This window comes from Arvicanthis niloticus, chromosome Y (genome assembly GCF_011762505.2).
Source record: "Arvicanthis niloticus isolate mArvNil1 chromosome Y, mArvNil1.pat.X, whole genome shotgun sequence".
Taxonomy (NCBI): Eukaryota; Metazoa; Chordata; class Mammalia; order Rodentia; family Muridae; genus Arvicanthis; species Arvicanthis niloticus.
The window spans coordinates 7,418,119-7,428,521 of NC_133431.1; positions in this window are offsets into that span (position 1 = coordinate 7,418,119).

The window sequence follows — 10,403 nt, forward strand, 5'->3', positions numbered from 1 at the left end:
AGAAACTCAGATTTCTGAGTTCGAGGCCAGACTGGTCTACAAAGTGAGTTCCAGGACAGCGAGGACTATACAGAGAAACCCTGTCTTGAAAAACCAAAAAAAAAAAAAAAAAAAAAAAAAAAAAAAATAAAAAAAAAAAAAAATCACATTGTAAATTTTATTACAGGACTAGTTAATATTAAATTGGAATCTTCAGTATTGGACTAGTTAATATTAATATTCAATTAGAAATTTTGATACTGGATTAGTCAACATAAAATTGGAAATTTCTTTTTTATTAAATGTTAATCAAAGGCTTTATAAGTTTGGTAATGCACAATCAGAAGTGTAACCCAATACCAAACCTAGATATATAAACTATCTTTGACTGGTGGAGACACGTGAACATCTGCCTGCATGGCCCCCCACTTCTCTCTCTTATCACCTAGCTTCTCCTCTCCTTCATCTTCTCCTTTACTCCATCTCTTCCTCTCCATACTCCTTCCCCCTTAGCTCCTCCTACATATCACCCTTCCTGTTAAAATAAAACTTCTCTCTCAAAATACAATTAGAGCATAATTATTCCTTGCCCCTTCTGCGGGGATTCGACGAGACTCTAGGGAAGGGAGTGAAAAATGAAGAGACAAGAGACACAAGGAAGAAGCACCTGCCTGAATGTCTGATCAAGTGCTTAAATTTTATTGTTCAGGCTGCTGTTAGAAAGGCAAGCAGGCAGGAGGGTCATCTGACAGTCAGAGTCCAGGGTCATCCCATAATTGCAGAGTTCTCTAAGCCCATAAGAATTCCTAGCACAAATTACTTATCCAAATATTTTCTCACAAACAAGAAGGCAATTAAAACTTTCTCAGCTCGAGTTGCTTATCTGATTAATATTTTCTCTCTGGCAGAAGGGCAATAAATATAGTATTCCTTAACTCAGGCTGTTTACTTAACTGACATTTGTTCTCAGGCAGAAGGGGTCTTGGCTCCCAGCAATTGCTAATTGTACCAGTGAGGTACAAGATAGTCCTAATACCCAGTCCATCATTTTGTTGACTAACCAGAACCTCTGTCATGTCTCCTAACTAAACACCTAGTTTTGAACCTGGCTTTTTTTCTTGGCTTTAGAATGAATGTCAGCTGAAAACCATCCACTCAAATCTTTTCTCTCAAGGTAAATAGCCAGGATTGGCTATGAGACTATAGGTCTTCAACCCCATCAGAAATCCAAAATGACTGAGTTAACTGAAATTATGGGAAGCACTAAGCATAACTTCTAAAAACTTAGCCAATTTATAAAGACCACTGAACACCTGACAGTCCCTATACTACAGAACGTTGGAGCATCAATATCTTCAGCCTTCTGGCCCAGGATCCTCTGACAGACCTTAGTGCTGCAGAATTATTAAGGGCTGATTACTCTGTCTAGGCAGATATAATCAGTCGACTATTCTGCAAGTGTGTCCTTTTCTGGACAGTAATTTGTCTGTAGATGGAAAGAGGCAATTCTTGCCTAGTGGCTGTCACCAAAATTGGAAATTTCAATATAGAGCTAGTTAAAAATAATTGGAAATTTGGATATAGGACTACTTAAAGTTAACTTGAAATTTTCAATATAAGACTAGTTAACATTAAATTGGAAATTTCAAGATAGGACTAGTTAATATTAAAATGTAAATTTCAATATAGGACTGCTTAATAATAAATGAAATTTTCAATATAGGACTAGTTCACATAAAATTGAAAATTGCAATCTAGGACTAGTTAACATGGAATTTAAATTTCAATACAGGACTAATTAACATGAAATTGGAAATTGCAATCTAGGAGTATTTAACTTAGAATGGGAAATTGCAATCTAGGATTAGTTAAAATCAAGTGGTAAATTTCAATATAGGACTAGTTAACATTCAAATGTAATTTGCAATATAGGACCAATACAACAGTAGAGTCGTCCTCTCACATTGGATCATTCCTCTTGGGCAAAGTACAAAGCTTTCTACTTCCTGGAATAGACAGGTATTCTGCTTCTGATTTTGCCTTTCATGCACATATTGCTTCTGCCAAATCCACGATCCATGGACACTCTGAGTGTTTCATTCACCACAATGGCATTCCACACAGTATTGCTTCTGACCAAGGAACTCATTTCACAGCAGAGAAGTGAGACAGTGGACCAATGATCATAAATTATAATGGTATTAATTACCATTAATACCATAGTCCTTGTTACCATAAAGTTGCTGAACTGATAGTAAAATACAATGACGTTTAGAAGACACTTTTACACAGCCAATTATGGGACAGCCACCTAGAGAGCTGGGCAGAGTCCTAGGCTTTCTGTATTTTGAATCAGCTTCCAGTATTTGGTACAGTTTCTCTCACAGCCAAGATTCATGGTTTCAGGAATCAAGGTTGTTGAAAACCTGTGTGAAGGCCGCAGTCCCCCAAATGTGAGTGGTACTCAGCTCAAAATGGAGGACTCCCTTTATCAGCAAGGCTTCCATTTCTCTGCCTCAATTTATGTAGACAATGACCCTGAACACAGATGGCTGTCCTTATCAAAAGACTGTCCCTGTGTGGAGCTACTTAAACTCAGCACACAAGTTCCATTCTGGCTTCCCTGCCCACATGATAATTATGTATACTATTATGACCAATTAATACTTTCCACCTGTACCCATAAAAGCCCTCATATACCTTATTTCTGGAACAATAAAGTAGATTTGACTCACTGTGCTGGTCTCAGGAGTTAATTTTATAATACTCACAGCCATCTCAAGCCAGATTGCCATGGCTGTTCCCTTTGTCCTCACTGTTTGGTGGCTAACAACCACCCAAGAATAAAGAAGACCCACACCAAGGCTACCACCCTTAGTGGCCCAGTAGAAAAAATGTCAATGTGTCTTACATTATTGTGTTTAGCCTTTCTCATTCTTCAGGTTTCTCACAAATTTTCCTGTCTTTCCATGAATCCATCACTGGTGAGGCTGTGACAAGATGAATATGAGTGGGCTGGCACTGCAGTCACCTTTGAGAGGATATCTTTCCTTTTCGGTGTTTATGCAATGGATCCTTCTAGATTGTTAAACTCACCAAAGGGGTGATATAGAAAGAGCAGCAGTTATGGTGAAAACAAGTCTAGATACTCTCTCTCTATATATATATATATATACATATATCACACACATATATTATATATAATATATATATTATATACATATATTACATACATATATTACATACATATATATTATATATTACACATATATATTATATATATTACATATATTGCATCTATATATTACATATAATACATACACATATATAATTTATATATTACATATATATTATATATTACATATATATTACATACCTATATATTACGTATATATGTAAGATGCTTCAAATTTATTAGTGAAAAATAACAGACTATGTTTTTAAAACCAGCATATTACCTGCAACTTGCTCCTAATCTCTGTTGAAGTGACCTATGTCCTTATTAGAGGATCAGTGCAGTTCTGCAGGAGCTTGTACTGCACAGGGCTGGACTTTCTTTTTGTCCTTTTTAAACTTCTTTCAGAAAATTACATTTCCCCCTCTTCTTTCCTCCTATATACTGCCCTTCTTTTCTTTTTATTCATTTCCTCAATGAATCTAGTTGTTGCTGTGTGCCTGTGTGCCTCTGTGTGTGCCTGTGTGCATATTCCTAAGCACATAAATATTTTCTAAGTACTTTACATTTAGTAATTCAGTATTACAAAATGAACAAATAAATGTCTTCACAGCTAGGTGTCTGTAAACAATATTTTGCAAAGGGCAATTGTACAAGAAAAGTGCAGAAATAATTAGTAGGCAATTCACAGAAAAGAGACTCTTAAAGGAATGGAAAAAGAAATCACATATGCTAAGAAGCAAAAAATGTAAATTATATAAGAAGCATATATAAAATTAAAAATTAAAATTAAAAATTAAATTAAAAATGTAAATTATATTAATGCCCACTAAGTAGACAATGAGCAACACGCAATTACCAAATAAAAAAAATGCAACAGAACCTGAGATTTAAAAGGTAGTATGGCTGGGACTGGTACTGTATACATCTAATCTCAGCCCTTGGAAGGGGGACCCAGAGTCCATATCTGTGAGTTTAGTCAGCTTGGTCTACATAGCCAGTTCTAGGTTAGCTGGGGTTACATAATAAGACCCTGGGCCAAAAAGAGTTACAAGAGGTTGATTAATCAGTGATGAAATAAAGCATTTGCCTGACTGTCTACCTCAGTTTTTGACTTTGTACCTCAAGTACAGAAACAAGTCACTTCTGTGACAGGGAAATGTAAACACTAATGATATAGTAAATAACACTAGGTGTATAGACACTAGACATTTCCACTTAGAGACAAATGATATAAATGAAAAAAATATAGATGTAAGATTGACTTCAGAATAACCTGGAGAAGCTGAGGTAGAAGAAAGCACATGGGACTCTGCTTTCTTTCTTTAGACATAAACACCAGGAGAAATCAAAATACTTGCTTTTTGTAATATTATTTTCTATCATTTATTATTTTAAATGTTCAATAAGAGTACAAGTTAAATTTATTATGGTTAATCTAATCAGGTTTTGAAAGCATGTCGTGTACATGCTTTAAATAAAAATACTGCCTCTGATTTAAAGGCTCTTAAACAAGTTGAAAAGAGTTAAGCTTAATACTATTCAGTATGTTGTAAACTTAAGAACAAAACCAGTTGATAAAGTTTATGATTATACACAGGACTTAAACTGAACTGACTGTCCATCTTCATGAACATAATTCAATATATCTAAGATTAATAAGTGTGTTTATAAATAGCCTCAGGCATGTTTTCTTTTATCCTTCTAAGACTGTATATATGGATGCAACATATACATCTCATGGGATAAAAATACATGCAATTACTTTATCTATGAAATCAGTTGAAGTAAATACTCAAAACAACCAATAGAAAAACACTGAACGCTAAACCTAATGGATATTTTTCTAAAAGAAAATTCATGTTTGTAAAATACAACACTTCATCTTTGCTTTTAAAACATGAAAGGTAGCCAAATAAACGTTTTACTTTATTGCTGACATAATTTCTACAAGTATGTCATATGTGAGATATGGATTAATAATATTAATAACATTAATATTATTATATATAATCTATTTATTATATATTATTATATATTATATATAATGAGGGTTAGGGTATATATTATATAATGTAATATATAATAATATTATATAATATATGATTAATATATCAATATATTAATATATTAATATTATTACATTTTATAATATATAATATATAACATATAACATTATCATATAATATTAATATTATTACTATTATTGATATTAATATTATTAATCCAACCTGCTGTTGGATGGTTATTGTTCATTATTTTATTTTATGAATGTGCATACACATATATAAATGTATACATTGGTTTATAGTCTTCAGTCTTGGTGTTAAAACACCACTTCCCTCCCAATATCTTCAATTAACTATAAAGAAGCAACTGCAAAAGATGAAATAATATTTTAAGTATTGCTTTCCAGATCTCACCTAGGTAAATTCTAATGGTGATAATGCTTCAGCAAAGAAAACAGACTATTATTTGTATACACGCCTATTTGAGAGTAAAGAGAGGGGAGAATGAAACTGAGAGATTTAAAAATACTGTACCTTTTCTTGGAACAAGTGAGGTGAATCCACATGTTGTGACTTAGTGTGGCTCATGTTCCCTACTTGAAAACAACTCTAGATACTCTGGCTATATACATGTATATATATTATATATACCATATATATTACATATATTACATATATTACATACATATACTATACATTACATACATATATTATATATATTACATATATTACAGAAATATATTACATATATTACATACATATATATTACATATATTACATATACATTACACATATTACATACATATATTACATATATACATATATTATATATTACATATATAACATACATATATACTATATATTACATATATAATATATATTACATACAAATATTACATACATATATATTATATATTACATATGTTACATACATATATTGCATATATTACATACATATACATATATATTACATACACATATATATTACATATATTACATACATACACATTATATATATTACATATATTACACACATATATTACATACATATATATATATATATATATATATATATATATATATAAATGTCAAAATATAGTGAGCTCCCAACCAATACTAACAAGGCTTGATCATATTTAGGTCCTGAGATCATGCACGACTGAGTGCATTCAGACCGAAAGAAAATGGAGATGTGTTCTGAGTGAGGTGGACAGGATTGAAGAGAAGTTGGTGGTAGGGAAAGAGTATGATCAATATTGTGCCTGTGAACATTTTTCTGGTTGAAAAAAAAAGAAAGTAGAGAATTTCTGCTAGTAAAACAGATGGACCTAACCTAGGCCAATCTTTCTTATGAAGACAGCAAAAAGTATAAACATCGGTTTCTTTTTTTTTTTTTTTTGGTTTTTCGAGACAGAGTTTCTCTGTGTAGGCCTGGCTGTCCCGGAACTTACTCTGCAGACCAGGCTGGCCTGGAACTCAGAAATCCACCTGCCTCTGCCTTACGAGTGCTGGAATTAAAGGCGTGTGCCATCAATTATTGATCATTTTTGGTTATCAATTAGTACTGATTACCATTTATTGATTACTGATTATAGACCGGCATTGATTATTGATTATTTATAGTCTGGGTGTTTGACATCAATAGGAGACTAGACAACAGGATGTCCCCCCAGATGGACAAAGATAATAAGATAAGGGGGTTCTGCCTGTTTAATATGGGCAGTGACATAGCCTCTCCCAGGTAAATGTGACGTAGCCAGGTGGATTCTGGGAATGTATGGCTGACTTCTATATGCTCCTTTTTCCTCGTATTGTCCTTCCTCCCCATTTCCTTGTTATGAACTGTATGAGTTGAGAGTTGCTTTCTCATTAAAATCAGACCCTGCCAAGTTTCCGTTTGCTTGGTCTCACTTCTTTTTCTCGCCCATGTTCGTTTTCAGGCGAGATCCCCACGAATAACTGAGACCCGCGGGTCGGGTCATCCATTGGCCAATCCGAGAGAGGCTGTTTTTTCGGTCGTGAGTCCTTCTTCTAAGGTGCATCGAGTTGACAACCAAGAAAAGCCATCACACCAAGGCCAGAGGACGTTGTCAAGAAAGCTCAGCAACACTGGGGACACCGAGGACAGGAGTAATAAAGAGCCTCAGGCTGCCAGACACTAGACAATTCTCCATACTGGATACATCCAGGTAAAGACCCAGCAAAATTAAATACTGATAACTCATTGGGCATGATGGTATATACCCATAATCCAACAATCAGAATACAGAAATAGGAGGATTTCGGGTTTGAGGACAGCCTTGGCTTCAAGTTTCAGTCAAGTCTGAATTACATAGTTAAATTCCTGTCTAAAAACCAAAACTTCCCCGAAAACCCAAAATAAGAACAAAACCCCCCAGTAACTAACTCAAATACAAAGATATGTAACAGATGATGTATCAGTGCTACTGGCAATCCAAGTAGTAACATTCTAAAGAAATGTGTTACTTTAGAATGTGTTACTATGGTCGGGCGGTGGTGCATGCCTTTAATCCCAGCACTTGGGAGGCAGAGGCAGGGGGATGATGGTGATGGAATAATGATCAATAATCATGCCAATGAATAATAAATAACCAAAAGTGATTGATTATCATGATAATCAATAATCGATAATCAACAGTCAATGATAATCAATAATCGATTCTAATCAATAGCCAATAACAATCGATAATTGATGGCATGGCCTTTAATCCCAGCATTCGGGAGGCAGAGTCAGGGGGATCACAGTGATGGAATAATGATCAATAATCAATGCCGATCTATAATAAATAATCAAGAAACATAATCAATAATTATCAATACTCATTGATAACCAATAATGACCAATAATTGATAGCAAATGCCTTTAATCCCAGCACTTGGGAGAAAGAGGCAGGCAGATTTCTGAGTTCCAGGACAGCCTGGTTTACAGAGTGAGTTCCAGAACAGCCAGGGCTACACAGAGAAACCCTGTCTCGAAAAAAAAAAATCCAAATAATAATAACAACAACAACAACAACAACAACAACAATAATAATAAATCCAAGAAAAAAAGAATGTGTTACTATTTTAGTTTACTAAAAAATTAAACATATGCCCTCCTAAGCACTAGGTACAGCACGCTTTATCTTAAACACTAGAGGCCATGATTGTTCAGCCATTATTTTTTTTATTTTGGAAAGTTTTGTACCAGTATAACACATTTAGGAATACAAGGCTTAGACCCAGTCCTTCTTTAACTTTTTTAACTGATTTGAGATTGTCAGCCTGTGAGTTAAGGGACTATAGCAAATTCATGGCTTGGAGCTTATTGTTAGGGTGTTTTCTATGTTTTATTTAGAAATAGCTGAGTGGAGTTAACAGGCAACAGTTCAGATTACCTTACTTGGATAGTTGGTTTTCAAAACATCAGAAATCCATAGAATTGACATGACAAACATTTCTGTATTAATGTTCATTTTGATTACAGACCTGTCTGCTCCAGACAGCTTCCTATATTGAATTCTAAGAAGAAATTGAGCATCCTTGGAGTTACTCCAGTTGTGGTGAGACAGCCATGAGGCAAGAATTGCCTCTTTCCTTCTACAGACAAATTACTGGCCAGAAAAGGACACACTTGCAGAATAGTCGACTGATTATATCTGCCTAGACAGAGTAATCAACCCTTAATAATTCTGAAGCACTGAGGTCTGTCAGATGACCTTGGGCCAGAAGCCAGAAGAACAGATGCTCCAATGTCTTGAAGTAGAGCGAGTGTCCAGGTGTTCAGAGGTCTCTATAAACTGGCTAAGTTTTAGAAGCTATGCTTTGTGCTTCCCACAATTATAGTTAACTCAGTCATTCTGGATTTCTGACGGGGTTGAAAACTTATAGCCTCATAGACAATCCTGGCTATTTACCTTGAGAGAAAAGATTTGAGTGGATGGTCGTCAGCTGACATTTATCCTAAAGCCAGGTATAGAACTAAATGTTTTAGTTAGGATAGATGACAGAGGTGCTGGTTAGTCAACAAAAGGATGGACTGGGTATTAGGACTATTTTGTACCTCACTGGTACAAATCGGCACAATTATGCTCTAATTGTATTTTGCAAGAAAAGTTTCATTTTAACAGGAAGAGTGATATGTAGGAAGCTAAGGTGGGAAGGAGTACTGAGAGGAAGAGAAGGAGTAAGAAGAAGAGGAGAAGAAGGAGAGGAGAAGCTAGGTGATGAAAGAGAGAAAGAGGGGGGAGACAGGGAGGCAGATGTTCATGTATCTCCACCAGTCAATGATAGTTGATATATCTAGGTTGGGTAGTGGGTTACACCTCTGATTGAACAATACCAAACTTATAAAGCCTATGATTAATATTTTTAAAAAAAAGTATAAATGCAAAAAAGATAAGGGGGCATGGGATAGGGATGTTCTAAGGGGGGGGATAGGGAAAGGGGATGGCATCTGAAGTGTAAATAAAATATCTAATGAAAAAAAAGAAAGTTTTGATAGAGGTGTATCTCGAAGACACAAAATGATCCAACAGTCAACACTTCTGACTGTTACATGGGCTCCCCAGTTTTAGTTTTGAGGCATCTGATATTGTAGGTATCTACAACCAGAAAATTAATTTTGGGGGGAGCCAAAATATCAATAAAGTACTTAAATTGAAAGAAAAGTTTTGGTTTTCTAATCATGGTTTTTCAAATCATGTTCTATAAATGCACAGAAGCAAATATACATGGCTATGGTGTGAATATAAAATAATAATAAAATAAATAATAAATATAAAATGTCTCACGAAGGTTCACGTGTTAAACCAGCTGAATGTGCTGTTGTGGAAGGATGTGAGGTGTCAGTGGAAGAGGCAGGAACATGAATTTCAAGGTCTTCTGGCCTCCCTGGTTCTCTCTCTGTCAACTCCTCCAGAATGTGGCCTCAGCTCACAGTATGATCTGCCCCTGTGACTATGGACTGATCTTTTGCAAAATCTTTAGCCAAAGCAAATCCATTCTTAGGTATCTGGCAACAGCAATGCAAACTCTGAGTAATACCCACAAAAATAATCTGATGCACTACTCACCAAAATCCTGATTAAATCACTGCAAATTTATTTCCCAAGTTCTTAAACTTTTAAATGAAGCGCATTCCTGATATAGGTAGATTTAAACTGTTTACAGTACACTAAGTAACTGATAACAATTGCAGAACAAAATGTGCCAATCTTCAAGTGAAACCTCACAAAACC